Below are 16,372 nucleotides of genomic sequence, written 5' to 3'. Positions count from 1 at the left end.
ACTTTACCAGATAGAGAAGATGGGAAAGGGTATTCCTTGGGAGTTGACCTTTTATCTTGAAAGAAGGTAGACATTCAGAAATAGAATCTAGAACTGCATCAACAAAGGTAGGAAATTGCATTATCCAAGGTAGATAAATCAAAAGAAAGCACGAAGTGAAGTAGTTCTTACTGTAATATGGGTGAGTAAAAATAATACATGAATTTGATCCACTTTGTGGTAGGGTTAATGACAATGGGAAAAACTAAAGATCTTCAAACTTGGACATGATAAGGTTAGAACTTAGAATTAAGAGGATTAATATTCTAGTTTTGTACAAAATAGGTTGGATAAAGGCACATTAGGAGCAAAGAGGGTAATTAAGATACCATTAAATTAGCTAGATAAGAGGTAATGAGATCATGTAGAAAATGGCAGGAGAAATGGAAGGGAGAGACCAAATGGAATAAGTTTTACACACATGGGTGTATAGTTAGTTATTGGCAATCTGAGTGTCTGAGAGAATGGTACACCATTAACAGAAATAAGCTTAAAAAATGAGGCTTGGGGGAAGTGAAAAAATTTAGTTTGGAAACATTAATTTTGAGAATCTTCAAGAGAGTAATTTTCATAGACTGGTAGAAGCAACAAACACGATGGGGCAAGTGGTTAAGGAGAAATGGGAAGTGAGAAAGTAGAGGCAGCAAATGCAACTACATTTTCGTGAACTTTGGCAATGAAGGAAAACAGTGTACGAAGAAAGCGGTTGAGGGTTTCCATTATATGATGAACTAGGGAGACCGAACTTATTTGTAAGTTGAAAAGGAAAATGAAAAGCAGACAAAAACTGAAAGTGAACGAGGAGAGGACATATTGATGGAACAAGGTCATGGTATCATGACCTTGGAGGTAAAGGTAATACTTCCCAATACAAGAACTTCCAGGCATAAGAGATAAAGAATCTCAGATTTTACTTCAGATGATCTCTTTTTTTTTTCACTGTGTAGGAAATTTCACCCTGGTTTTTGTTTTGTTTTGTTTTGTTTTGTTTTCCAGTCCCTTGGCAGTTAAACCAATTTCTGACTGGCTTGCAACATGGCCTACTTAGTAAAAGAGACACTTTGCTGAAGTAGCGGGGAAGTTGTGTAATTGCTTTCCCTAGTATTCCTGCTGCAGAGAGCTGCCTGTTCAACTACTTCAGATTTGATATCACAGTACTCTGTGACTGGCTCTTTAAAATAGCTCTTCAATGTGTATAGATGTTGATTTTCAAAACTTTCCCAACTCAGACATTTTAAAAGTCAGGAGTAAAACAAAAAAGCCTCTAGAAGAAAACAGACTACCTTTATGACCTTAGGATAGGCAAAGATTTCTTAAACAAGACACAGAAAACACTAACCCTGAAAGGGGGAAAATGTGATAAATTGGAATTATTAGTTATAAATTTTTGTTCACCAAAAAATGCCAATAAGGCAGTAAAAAGACAAGATATGGAGTGCAAAAAGATATTCTCAACATGTAGATACAAAGATGCATTCCCAGAATATATAAAGAATTTCTACAAATCAATTAAGAAAAAGACAGCCCAATCATAAAATGGGCAAATAATTTGAACAGGCTTTTCATGAAAGAGACTCTCCAAAGGACCAATAAACATTTTTAAAGGTATTCAGCTTCTTTAGTCATCAAAGAAACATATATTAAAACCACAAAAAGACATCATTTTAGTTATCAAAATGGCTAAAAAGAAAAGAACAGAAAATATCAAGTGTTTACAAAGATTTGGCACAACTAGAACTCTTACACGCTGCTGGTGGGAATACAAATTGGTACAACCATCTTGGAAAACTGGTTGTATCTACTAACGCTGAACAAATGTGCATTCTGTGACCCATTAATTCCAATCCTAGGTATATACTTAACAGAAACAACTGGATTCAACACAAATATCCTACAGTAGAATGAATGAACAAATGTAGTATATTCGTGCATGTAATGCTACTCTACAGTGAGAATGAACCACAACTATATACAATATGAAATATACAACATAAGGATGAGCAAAAGAAGCCAGAGACAAAAGAGTTAATACTGTATGGTTCCATGTATATAGAGCTCAAAAACAAGCAAATACAACCTATTCCACGAAGAAAGAAGATAGTGGTTACCTTTGGTGTATGTGAGAGAGGGGTGTAATGTAGCCACTAGAAGGGTGGAGCCAGGAAATTTCTGGGGTACAGGTAATGTTATCTTTCTTGACCTGACAGAAGTTACACAGTTACATTCAATTTGCGAAAATTTCTTGGAGATGTACATTCATGATTTGTGCACTTTTCTGTATGCATGTTAAACTTCAGAATTTTTTTTTTTTTTTAAGTCAGAGGTCTCAAGCCTGTCAAACTCATTCTCATCATAGGCTTCAGTTAAGACAAAATCGGGATTGTAATTTGTCAGTTTCCCTCTGATTTATCTACTTATTGAAATTATCCATGCTTCTCATTAGTTTCTATCTCCCAAATCTCTTAACGGCCCAGTTCTCTACATCTTGAAACACTTCAGTGCTCTCCACACGAGAGAATATTACACTAAGTCCTGTGGTTTGTGGTCTGTACGTTTGTATTATAGAACACAGCTTATCTCCCTTAAAATCCATAACACAAATGAAATTGCTCAAATAAACAGATGGATAACGGCATCCACTTAGCTCTGAGTTCACAACCATGAAGTCCAGCACTACCGTAACTATGGACGTCCTCAGTTTGGTCAGTGCCTTAGTGCCTCTTGTTGCCGAATTCTGGTCTTCTGGTCCTCTTAAGGACATTTTGACATCAACATCAAGTTCAAGAGGAAAGAATTGGGATGCCTCATTTTCGGCAGCTTCCTTATTTGTAGGTTATTCACCGTTCCAGAGAGACAACTACCATGTTTCCCCTAAAATAAGACCTAGCCGGACAATCAGCTCTAATGCATCTTTTGGAGCAAAAATTAATATAAGACCCGGTCTTATTTTACTGTAATATAAGACCTGCTTTTATTTTACTATAAGACCTGGTCTTATTTTACTTTAATATAAGACCGGGTCTTATATTAATTTTTGCTCCAAAAGACGTATTAGAGCTGATTGTCTGGCTAGGTCTTATTTTCAGGGAAATGCAGTGTACAAAAACACCTTCAATATGGACATCTGGGTATGAGAGGGGTAAAAAAATGAAAGATGAACTAAGTTTTAAAGAGTAAAAATAAGTTTAACATCATGGATTCCTGATTTTAAAAATAATACATTGCTGGTTCAGAGCACATGCAAATTTTGATTGTTACTACATTTCACCCCAAATACGATTTGAAGAGAAAAGACAGTTTCAATAATGTTCCATTTTCTAACCTGATGTGTCTTTTCTAACCTTAGGAACATGATGTGTCTCCTGTTCTTGTTATATAAAGTTTTAAAGATGTCTTCTTTAGGCCCTGCCCATTTCTTATTAGGTTAATTAATTCTAAGTAAATACAAGCGATGACTGTGATTCCTGGGATTCCATGCTCCCAAAGGAGCCCAAGTGGGCAAAATGTGGATCTTTTTTCTCTTTCAATTGTGCATCTCCTAGTACAATTCAGGGAGGAATAGACTCTTCCCATTCATATGACCTCAGATCTATGTTTTTATTTTCACTGAGGCAAATGAAAGAAGAGGAACACATGGTTATATTTTATCATTTTTGTTGTTGGGGTAAAAAATCTTAAAATGTTATCTCTTAGCAGTTAATTTTCTCATTATTATTGCTCTTCTATAGTACTGCCATTAGACCTAGGAAACAAGTCTCTTTTCTGTGGGCTCCATGCTGTAGAGGACCCCATATAATCCCAACCACAAAAAACAAATTATTAAAGAACACAGAGGTGCCTGTGACACTTAGAATCAGATGAAACCTTTAACTACTCCCACCATTCATCTCATTTAGTTCCTAAACAAGCACTTCACATCTCCTGCTATTTGAAACAAATGGCAACTATTTTCAAATGCCACAAAGCAGAGGTTCTCAAATTTTTCCACTCCAGACCCTTTTACACTCTTAAAAACTGAGGGCCCAAAAGACATTTTGTTTATGTAGCTATAGTATCTATTGATACTTACTTTAATCTAAATTAAAACTGAAAATAAATATCTATGAAATCATTTAGAAATAATAATAAACTCAGTACATGTTAACATAAATAATATATTTTTATGAAAAATAACTATATTTTCTGAACCCCCCCCCAAATGAGAATGATGTTGTTTTACACTTTTGCAAGTCTCTTCAGTGTCTGGTTTAATAGAATCTGCTTCTGCATTCAGTTTGTTAGACTATCATACGTCACACAGCCTCTAGAAAATTCCACTGTACATTTGTAAGAGTACAGTGAAAGAGCATAGGATTTCTTAGTATTATTATGAAAATAGTTTTGACTTTGTGGACCCCCAAAATGCAATGGGGAACCTCTTGGTATCTCCAGATCACAAGTTGAGAACCACTACCTTACAGGTTTGACAGTGGTACATGGTTCAACCTAATACACATCCCCCTAAAATATTCAGTACCAGTAAATCAAATAAATATGTATATCTCTTTAAATATGGTATGCATTGCTTCTTAATAATTGACTTCTTATACTTTTAGTAAAGTCTAAGTATTGTAACACATATATTCAACTTTTATTCAAAAAAAGTTCACAAATCAGAAAATACACCAGTAGAAAAAGGGGTATGAGCTAGTTCAACCTAATTCAAAGGTAGTTTAGTAACAGATATATAAAAGCTTGAAAATTTGCCACGCCATTTTTTCCAGGAATGTCACTTCTGAAAATTTATTCTAAGGAGTTTATCATGGATGTACCAGAATATTTATGTTACAAAGGCATGATAAATATATATTTTTATACTCAATGCTTTTTATAATATTGTTAAATCAATAATCTAAATGTCCAATGATAGAGTTAAATAAATTAGGGGATTATTAAAGAATATTATGCAGTCATTAAAAATGATGCTTTTAGACGAATTCAATAATGACAAGGAAATGTGTTCATGAAACATTAAGTGAAAAGGAGTATGAAAAAACAGTATATATAGTCCAATACAATTATGTAAACATATGTGTGCCTCTGCAGAGAAAGGAGGCTAGAAGGAAGGACCACCATGTTTACAATGCATGTTGAGCTCTCCAGAAGGGAGTTTAGCTGAAAGAGAGTAAGCAGAAGTCAAGTTCAAACTTCACTAGCCTATCCCTGCACCTTGGGCACAGAGTTGCATACATCCAAAGGGAAGGGAACCTTTTTCTGAATTGTTTAAAAGCGTCAGTTGGACCACTGACAGCCCTGCTAGAAGGGCTGGGATTATGGCCAGTGCGTATTTTCTCCTGGCTAATCTGTATTTTCTATGTTTTCATCAATGAGTAAGTATTACTTTTGCAGGAGAAAAAAACAATTAGTTTTTAAATGTGTCTTTTTATAAGCAGACAATTGATGGTAGTTGTAGCTGGGGTATGGATACATGGGTGTTTATTGTACTATTCTCCCTACATTTTTGTGTGCTTGAGAAAGTATCTTTTGTGACACCCTCAAGGACACAATATTTTTTATAGCCTGCTCTTTGTTAAAACATAAATCTGTATCTTTCATCATAACTGGAGCCTTTGTTTTCAAATCTCGAATAGAGTCCAATGCCCGAGAGTCTCTAAAAGATTGGCTTTAGAGCTACGTATATGTAGCAAATACAAACCTCTGCTCATTTAACATGGAATGTTTAAGCAAGATTAATAGAGACCTTTCAGACTCCAGAAAACACTCGTATACTTACCTCAAGTACCCACTTAAAATCTAAGGCTGTGAGAGTTTTCAGTTTGCAAAAGATCAGTGGTTCTTGGTTGATAGTTCTGACCTGCAGCAGAAAAGTGTTTCAAAACAAGACACAGAAACTCTTTGATTTCCCCCCTTTCTTCCTTTCTTCAAGTAAATAAAAATATTCCTTGAATTGATGAACTGTTTATTTGGCAATTATCAAATGTTGCTTGAAATTCAGTCTTCCTAAGTTATCTAATTGTCCCTTGTGCTTCAATCAATAGCCACGGAAATTTTTCCTCTTACCTAATGTGCTTACTTGCTGCTGATCACTGTTCCATCACTAACTTGTCTACTTGAACTTGAATAAGAATTTCCTTTTTCACCTTACTCTGTGAATTTAAGATAGACCAAGTCGAATTTTATCTCTAAGCCCCAGACCCATATATCTAATCTTTCTAAATATCTAACTGCACTTGGAGGTCTCCTAACCACTTTAATTGTTCAACACCGAATACTCTCCTCTCTTCCCCCAACTTGATCTTCTAGTGTCCCCATCTTAATGAATGACTCCATCATCAGCCCAATGGCTCAAGTTAGTCTTCAGCATCATCATGCTTTTCCCTGCCCCTTATCGTCCCACATTTCCTCCTGCCTGCCTTCAAACTATTCTTTCCCACAGCAGCAGGAGTTATAATTCTAAAACAATGCCTGACATAGAACATGCATTCAGGAAACAGTGGTTGAATGAATGGAGGATAAACCGGATTCATTACGTTTTAGACTACTGCTTATGCTGGTCGGCATGAAAATTAAAGCTATGGTCAAATACAGGCCATGCCTTCAACACAGCTAGTGACCATTAGATTCTAGGTACCATTAGATTCTAGGTACCATAGATACGACTGCCTGCTTTGTTACAACACATATATGAAAAAGAGCTAGGGTTTATGATGCCAATTCATAAACCAATTCAAACATATTTTAATCTAGATAACCCTGCTCTTCAAAAACTCTCATTCCACTGATTTTGAAAAGTCTAAACCCGGATCCCAGATTTCTTTTCATTTCCGAGGAACACTCTTGTGTTTTTTTCTGCTTTCACTACCTCAGTTCAGTGTATCTTGTCATCTTGTGCCTGGTTTCTCTTCTGTACCTGTTGACTCATGTGTGGAACTTCTCCTTCATAAAACAAAACAAAAACCTCAAGCCAATACTTGTGTTTTAGCAAATTTGATGCTTTAGGGAAATGGGGGAATTTCACTTACCGGGGAGGGGGTGAATTGGGGCAATTACATCAGAGCCACAAAAATAACTTTAGGTGAAAAGGAGTACTATTTACTAAAACCTTTCTGCCACCCTACTATTGGTGACTCTTTTCATTGGTTAATTCATTGCTGTGGCCTCTCTCTTTCTGTGCTAACTTTGCTTGTCTTCTCTCTGAGATCGTCTTCAGAGAACTCCAAGTATTTCTTCCTGTATTAGTTTGGTTCCTACTCCCGAGTTCAGCTCTGGGGTTTTCTTTACATTTTCAAATTCATTAAGATACTCAGCAGAAAAAAATAACAAATAACAATAACAACAACAAAACCCCACCAACTTCCTTCTGTAAGATCCACCCTCAAAAGAGAGATGCATTTTTCTCCCTTAGTTATGAAAAATTTCCTCCTTGTTAGTAGTTCCAGGCAGTACAAAATATGTTTCATGTTATCAGTCATAAATCTTTTGGGAAACAGTGTATAATTTAGGCATAAAAAGAGCTCCCATGTTTTTGCAGGTATTGTGGTAGAAAGGAACATTTATGAAAAGACTATTATATGTGAAATACTGTTGGACTACTTGCTTTCATCTATTCATGACAACTTGATTGAAAACCTCTATGGCACACACATTCACTTAAGGCGTTTACTAAACCTCACTTCCCAGTTTTCCCATCCATGTGACACCTGGACTGTCCCTGGTAACTTAGTGACTACACACAACTCCATCCGAGCAACTTCATGTGTACAGATAACTGCAGCATCCAGTCACCTTTCTGCACGAGAGTACAAAGATCAGCTTGTGAGAAAAGTGCAGACTTCTCGCTTGGTTTTTCTAAGTTTGGGCCTTTCACGGACATTTAAGAGTGTATACATCCTGTCCTTCAGGATCACGCCCTTTTTTCCTTTGACCAGAGGTTTGGCTTCGGAGAATGATCAACTTTTCGCCAGAATGGAAGAGGATTCAAATGCTTTCTCTCGTCAGCCCTGATTCTCCGAGCTGAGGGGGAAGACACGCAGCTAAGAGCAGCCTGGCTTCCGCCGCAGCGAGGCCCAGGATGCGAGTAACACCGAGGTGACACAGCTGCGCCGGAGAAACGAGGGGAGGGGAAGGGACAGGCGGACGAGCCCCAAGCAGCTCCGCCTGGCTCGGGCCGCCAACCCCACACGCCCGCAGCGCTCCCCGGCCCTCCCGCGCGACCCCTAACGGCAGGGACACGGCTGGGGTGGAACGCGCAGTCACGGGCACGCGCGCGCAGCCCCACCCTCAGTGACGTTAGAGACGCGACGCGTCGCAACGCAGTGCAAATTGGGAAAGGGGGATGAGCTGGGCTGGCTTCCGTCGGGATAGCGAAGCTAATTCTTCCTGGGGTTGGTGGGAGATGGGCCTTTGGCGAGGAGGTTGGCGTTAGTGCAGCGCGCCTGGCGCCAAGGTGAGTGCGGGTCTGGGTCCTGGCCTGTGTTCCCCGGAAAGCCGTCCGCAGTGAACCCCCCTTCCTTCCACCAGTTTCTGGTCACCCGGGAGACGAGCCCTGAGCATGGAGAGGGGTGGAACGACCCCGAACATAGAATCGGCTTTTGGAGGAAGGAAGGGCCCAACCTCGAGTCTTTTCGCTGCCCACTTAGGGTTGCTCAGCGAGTTTCGTGTGGAGTGAGGTTTTCCGGTCCTAGAAGATGACCATTCCTTTTTGGACACTCAGACCTGATTTTGACCTACTACTTCTTGCTTCCGTTTTCTCATTTTTTGCTAACAAGCTACAATCGCAGGCCTTTGTACAACCCCTCAGAGTGTTAACCAGTCCCTCTGTCCCAGTCAAACTTGCTTTTAGTTAAGTCTCAAGTATGAGTTTAAGGACCCATAAGCTCATCAGAGTTAAAACTATGATTTCCCCAAATAAAAGCTTTCCTTTCTTAAAATTTGGCCTCTTTCCTAGAGTTGTGGGACAAGTAATTTCACCTCCACTCCACCTTGGAAATGATCAGAACCCTGAATCATTTATATATAAAACGGCAGACCACACTTCTGGGTTTGTCATACCTCCAGTTCGTTCTGTGACCTTGAAGCAAGTCACTTAATCACTAACAAAATATTTACCTGAAGACAGAGGTGTTGCATAGCCTAAGGAATTTACTATTTGTTAAGAGCTCTGGGAATTTCAGATGAAAGGGATGCCGAACTAAAGGATGTTACTCTCTGAATCTGCAAGCATCCTTACTTTTGTATATTTTTTTGCTGCAACCATTTAAAATGTCAAATGATATTTGTTAAGGATGTGTTCCTCTTCTAGGCTGGCTCTGCGGTTTGCTATGTAAGCAGATTTTGCACCTCAGCAGATTCTGTGTAAGATACATTGTTGTTGAATGTATTTCATGACGGATTTAGTTTCTCATAATCCACAGTACTGAACCAGTTTATGTGAAAGGTGATGTTGGTTCTGCTATGTCTTTATCATATTGATATGGCTGCCTTGAAATGTGTATTCTTTTTCTTGTGACACGCTAGGTGCATCATTAAAATTAGATACTAAAGACTTTATAATAATAAAAAATAACAACATGTCATTAATGACATAAAGGAAACTCTTTGAGAAAACAGTGCATGAGAAAAACTGACAAAAATATTTTAAAGCTGTCTTTTTTAGCCTTTCATTTTTTATATATTTACTTGGACTTTATTAATCATTAAGGTCATTTGTTAATGTGAACATAATGGGAAAGAACCAAAAAGGGTTTTGTAAAGTAACACAGTTGGAAAATAAATCCAACACATCAGATTTTTTCCGTAAAATTTCTAGCATATTTTATTATGAATTTTTATACATGAAAATATACATATTTTTGTAGAGATGAAAGGAAAAAGAGGTCCATTAAATATGAGTTACTAATATTAGAAATAATTAAGAAACAATGTTTTTAAATCTTGGTTATTGTTTCAGTTACCTACTGCTGTATAACAAATCATTCCAACACTAAATGGCTTAAAACTACAATGTATTATCTCTTATGTTTCTCAGGGCTGCCTTGACTCAGCTGGTTGGTTCTCACTTAGGGTTTCATGCACGTGTAGTCAAACAGCTAGGGTTGGAGTCATCTGAAAGCTCAGCTAGACTGGATATCCAAGATGGCTCATTCACATGGATGGCAGTTGATGTTGGCTGGGAGTTCAGCTGGAGATGTCAACTGGAGTGCCTGCATGTAGACCCTTTGTGTGGCTTGGGCTTCTCACAGCATGGAGGCTGAGTTCCGAGAGCAAGTGTTTGAAGAGACAGGAAGTGGAAGCTGTCTCTTAAAGTCTATTAAAGCCTAGACCCAGAAATTGGCACAGCATTACTTCCAAACTTCTCTATTGCCTAGAGGATTCAGAGCCCTCCCCCAAACTTATGATGGAGCTCTACCTTTTGAAAGGAAGAATGTCAAAGAATTCGTGGCTATTGTTAGCCTACCTTAATTTTGTTGACAAAGTTGTATTAGATTTGTATTTGGATTTAACAGTAGTTGCAGAATAAGATACACTTCCGATTTCTTCAACCAAAGTGCTTTATATCTTCATGGCATATTACAATTTTCAGAGCATTTTTCTGTAAATATTTTTTAAATTTGATACATATGAAAACTTTATGAAGCAGATGAATCATTCCCATTTTGCAGAGAAAAGTAAACTGAGGCATAGTGGCAGTGGTGGTGTTGGGAGGATTTAAGGAATTTGCTCAAAGTCATATGATAATAAATGGAAAATTAGACTAAGACCTACATTACTTTTATAATATAATATTTTTATTAGTAAATAATGAAATGTTACATTAAACTTATTTGGAATTCCATATTTATAACCATACTAATTCAAGTAAAACAATACTCATGTATAGTGAATAAAGTCACTGTTCAGATAGCTAAACCTTGTCTTTTGAAAGTTTCGTTTTTCATAACATTAAATTCTCTGAAACATACCAATAATGATGTGAACCTGCTTGTCTTTCTAATACAGTGAAATGAAATTACATCTCAGTTACAAAATTTTGAAAATGATTTCTCATAATTTTGGTAGATTGGGAATTATATGACTTTAGGTGTTGATCTCAGGTGGAAACTAATTGTCATTTTTATATTATTTTATTGTTTCTAGTAGCATGCTTGTATCTATTCATTACATCCATCGTTCTCTGTCTTCTTTGCACATTAGAGTTCACCTGAGGAGCTTGTGCAAGGTGGACTTGCCGATGTGCAAGTCCTGTCCTCAGGGATTCTGATTTAACTGTTTAGGAGCAGGTTCTGGGCATCAATATATGTATTTCAAAAGTTCTGTAGATGATTCTAGTGCTCAGCTAGGATTGAGAACCTTATCTCTTTTTGGTACATACTAAATATGATCTGATTCCCTACGTTAAAAAAAAATTTAGGAGATAGAAAGAGGAGATAGGAAATGGGTTAAGGTTATAAATATAGGTAGACACCTATTCTGGGAAACAGTTACCTTTCAGTTTTTTCTAGGAATAGTCCCTAGTAAAACCAACAGATTTTGGCATGGTTTATTAGTACCTGTTTTCTGGTACTTTGCTTGGTATTACCATTGTGTACTTACCTTTCATCTTAGGAGATAGACACTTTTTGGGGGTATATTCTTTGTATCCCCTGTAGCTCCCAACACAGAACCTTGAATAGATGTAGGTATTCTAAGTGTTTATCAAATTGAAGCCAGTTTATACACTTTTCACAACGAGGGCTATTTATTTACTTTTTTCTTTTAAGCATTTTAAGAACTTTGTAAAAGTTCTTGGAATTCTCATTTTCTTTGGTTTCCATGATATTACACTTGCCTAGTTTTCCTTCCTTCTATGTTTCTTTCCTTCTTTAGGAAACCTCTCCTCCCCAAAAGTTCTGAGCTCTTTGGTATCTTAGCTGTAGAGAAACAAGCTCCCATTTCCTAGGTGATTCTAGTCCCTGATTTTAGTTACTAGTGTAAATGATGTCTATGTTTTAAAAACTATTATAGAAGTTTTAAAAATATACATAAAAGTGAAGAAAATGGGATTATTTTAAATCATATCCTAGATAACGTATCACTTCAGTGTCAATACTTTATCTCCTAAAACAATAGGGATTATCAAAATTAATATTAATGCCTTAATAGTTGATTTCGTACCTGTCCAGGCTCTCTTTAGACCTGTAATTACATATTTACATCTCTGTCAAGCATCTTTCTTTTGATTGTTCCTTTTACATACACTCAGCATGTTCAAAATTTCCTGTAACTTGATGGTTCTTAATTGAGGGTAATTTTGCTCCTCCAGGGGACGTCTAGCAATATCTGGAGGCATTTTTGGTTGTAATAACTGGACGGGGGTGAATACTACCAGCATCTAGTGAGCAGAGAGGCCAGCAATGCTACTAAATATCCTATAATACACAGGGCAGCCTCCCAACAACAAAATTGTATTCAGTCCAAACGCTGCTGTAAACTGATCCATTTTTTAAACTTTTGCACTAGATTCACTTTTTGTTAACAGTGCTACCATTCTTCACATTTCTCAGGGGTGGGGGAGAGAGAGAAAAGGTACACACAAAATATATTCTGTTTCAGTTAATCTGTTATCAAAGCACATTTCTTCTTTTTTGTGTTCTTTTTTTGCAGTAGCCTGCTAGTTATTCTTTTCCAAAGTACCATTCCCTTGTTTCTGTTTTCTTCAAATCCGTCTTGTATTAGGTTGGTGCAAAAGGAACTGCGGTTTAAAAGGTTAAAAATAATTGCAAAAACCACAGTTCCTCTTTCACCAACCTAATATATCCCGACTTTGACCTGCCTGGAGATACCATAGTTCCCTTTAAGAACTGGCTTCTGATTGCCTGCTGAATTAAATAGAAACAATTCTGGACGGCTTCAAAAGTCCTCCATAAGGCGACTCTGTCTCCTTACCTGATATACTTTCTTGTTGGCCAACAAGAAATGAAGTGTTGACTGTAAGCACTGCTGAGATAGATGCTAGGGATCTGTCAGTGACGGGTGAAGATAATCAATTGATAGAACTGATTATTTCCCAGTGATCCCTATAGTATTCCGTATTTTTCTCATTGCCTTCCCACACTAGTTCCTCATTTTGTGTCTGTTCGTGTTGGTTTCCTCTTCTGGAATGCCCTCCTGTCTCACTATTTATTCATAGCTATATCCTTTCCTTAGGGCCAGTTGCTGTCTCTATCTTACCACATCATCATGCGTGATAAGCATCGTGCGTGCTTATGAAGTATGAGGGTCTTAAAGCCTAGTCATAATTATCATTTGGTCCAAATACTGTTCTAAGGGAACAATACTAATTACAAGTACTATAGCATTTGGACCAAGAAATGATCTCCAAGAACTAGGACAATCGGGGATGGAAGAGGTGGAACCTAAGGGGGTCCTTGAAGGAAGAGGGAGCACAGAAGGAAGAAGAGAGGAGAGTACACTCTGGGCTGGAAGAAACTCCCCCGCCTTCACCCCCCCTCCCCTGCAAGCTGTACCGAATTTTCCTTTTCTTTTGACTTCCCAGCTCTGGAATCACATCTTAATATATAGTGTAATAATGAATTGTTGGCTTATTATTTAATGAGCATAAGTTTGCTCTTGGTAATTAAGCTATGTGTCAGAAGCCCTATGGTATTCTCTTCATCCCCTAGAGCAGTATTACTTCAGGTAGCCCGTCTCTGTTACAGGCTTGCAGCCTGTATTAGAATATAATCAGTGTACTGCTTTCTTCATAGAGAAAGGCTTGTTACTATTAAAAGTTTAGTGTGCTTAATTGATTTACATTCTGTCATAAACTTGCATTTTATCACAGAACAGTAACAAACCATTCCTCAGTCTGCGTTGGTCTGTGGACCATATTTGGAGGACTTGTACTTTTTTGGAGGACTACAACTTTTTCAGTTGTAACCTATAGTAGTGAGAAACACGTTTTACATGTCAACCCAGTGTTCTATGTAAGCATACATAATACACATAACCCCAACTACATTTTCATGAAACGATACTTAACCTTACTATATGTGGCATGCTCTGATATTTTCAGTTTAACTTTTTTTCAAGCTGATTGTGACCTTCTAAATGGATTTTAAAAACACTGCTCTCAAGCATTTGGCACAGTGCTACATACATAGTAGATGCTCACAAAATACCAGAAGTTTTAACAGTGATTATTTCTTGAAAGGGTTGATCCCTCGTCATCCTTTAGGATTGCTTTAAAACATTAAATAATCAATATGTACTTGTCTGTGGCATTTTGACTAGAATGAGTATAGAATGGATTATATGACATTTAAGACAGGATATAATGACTACTGTTACTGTCTAAAGGGCAGAGGTGAGGTGAGATGGTGAGTGGCCAATGGAAGACGAATTTTGCTTTTCTTTCAGCATTGCCAAGGACCTGGGCAGTGGCTCTGAAGCCCTGGTTAAGATATTGGGACCAATTTGAATGACCATAGACCTCAGTCTTCACTTGTTTACTCTTTAGTCTTCACTCTGTGATTCAAGTCATCTAATCTCTACTCTTTCTCTTTGGATGGATCAGAAGGATGTCGAAAAGAGAGGGATACATAGGTTTTCCATTTTGTCCCCATTAGTTACCTCATTTTCAGCATTGTCTGGATTTCACTTTTGGAGTATTGCTGTTTGACTAAAGCTGGAGTTCTTTATCAGGTTTACACATCTTTAAGAAAATTTATTTTTGTTTTAGAAGAACGTTACTTTTTGTTAAATATAGTTTTGTTTTTTACTGCCAGTCCTTTTTGAAGCCTAACAGTTTTAATGGTTTGTATGTTATATTTAGTTTGTTGTAGCTGTTGTAGTAACATCAACAAACCCCTGCTGCTCTTTTCCTTCTTTTTACTGTTTCAGCCAAAATAAGGAAACAATTCATTCAATCGTCCTGGCCTTATTTTCTGTCAGTCTATTTTGAAACTTCTTTAATGGCATAATGCAGCAGAATGACTTATCAAAAATTTAATACATTAAATTTCATACAACTTTAAGTTGAATATATATTCTTCTTTGCTTTGTCATGTGATTACGAAAAAATACCCTTTACCTTGTGCTTTGACTTCTGCAAAACTATATGTGATTGTAGACGCTGAGATAGCAATTAAGGCAATGTTGTAAGTATTTTTAACACCAGGCATCTTATTTGACAGTATAACTGACATAATTTTGTGAATGAAAATGGAAACAACTATGGTCCTCTGACATTATTAGAGAAAGTTGTTACTTATTTCAGCTGTTCTCAAAAATCAAATAAGGACAGAAAAGACAACTTTTAAAAAAGCACAATCTTTCTCCTAGAAACCTTCACTAAAAACTTGGATGTCATCATAATCTTAACCCTGTACTTTCCCTCCATGTGTCTAATCATTTGCCAAGTCCTGTCATTCTACCTTTGCAGTGTCTCTTGGATCTGCCTCCTTCATTCCATGTCTGCTGCCCTAGTTCTGACCTCATCATCATTCCTGAGGATCATTCCAATAGGTAACTAGTGTCTTCCTTATCTCCATTCTTTGAAAGCCTTTGTATTGTCTTCATTTTGGATGTATAACTCCCTTCTTAGAACCCTGCTGTGGCTCTCTGTTACTTTTTCATTTTTTAATTTTTCAGTTATATTTGACATTCAATGCTATATTAGTTTCAGGTGTACAAACAGCATAGTGGTTAGACATGTATTTATATAACTCACAAAGTGATTCCCCCCGGGACCCTCTGTTAATGTTAGAAGACAAAAGAATAAGTGCTTTATTGTGATATTCAAGGTCTTCCATTATCTCTTCCTAGACTGTTTTTTCAGGTTTTAGTGTCTAGTGGATCCTTGTTCATTGTCTGTACTGGCTAGTTCCTAAAGGTGTTCTTTACTTTCTTAACTTTTTCTTCATACTGTTTCTCATCTCTGTCAAAAGTCTTCTCCCACCAAAACTCAAATAAATGCTCTCTTCCCATGATGTTTCCCCACATCCCTCTCGTCATGCTTAATCTTCCTTCTTAATTTTTCTTATTGTAAATTATTTGTAACTCTAGTTTGATATCATATTATGTTGTATTACCACTGCTTACAACTTTCTCTTTCACATTAGTTTTTTAAACTTCGTGAGGAAGTGGAGCACATCTAATCTTTGAGTACCCAGAAGTATAGTGTCTTCCATACAGCAGAATATCTGTGAAAGTTTGAATTGAATCTAACTTTGAAATAGCTAATGATTTACTATTTTAAGTTGCCTAGGAGGCGTATGTAGTTTTTATATCCTTTGTCTTTTAAAGATCCAAGCTTCAAAGGTAATCATGAGAAACAGATTCAACTAGACCTTCA

The 16,372-nt window shown here is 37.2% G+C and overlaps 1 protein-coding gene across 2 annotated transcripts in view; it reads left to right on the top strand.

Moving 5' to 3' along the window:
• Positions 1-8,349: 8,349 nt before the first annotated feature.
• Positions 8,350-16,372, top strand: part of USP8 (ubiquitin specific peptidase 8) — a 49,715-nt gene continuing 41,692 nt past the window's right edge. The window contains exons 1-2 of one of the 2 annotated variants that reach the window (XM_033108658.1): positions 8,358-8,485; positions 15,461-15,543. The gene's annotated coding sequence lies outside the window, so the exon portion shown is untranslated. Of the gene's footprint in view, positions 8,486-15,460; positions 15,544-16,372 lie in introns of both variants that reach the window. The other variant, XM_033108657.1, reaches the window with a different exon arrangement.

Source organism: Rhinolophus ferrumequinum, chromosome 6 (genome assembly GCF_004115265.2).
Source record: "Rhinolophus ferrumequinum isolate MPI-CBG mRhiFer1 chromosome 6, mRhiFer1_v1.p, whole genome shotgun sequence".
Taxonomy (NCBI): domain Eukaryota; kingdom Metazoa; phylum Chordata; class Mammalia; order Chiroptera; family Rhinolophidae; genus Rhinolophus; species Rhinolophus ferrumequinum.
Note: the sequence above shows the minus strand (reverse complement) of the source record. Positions and strands in the feature narration are given on the sequence as shown.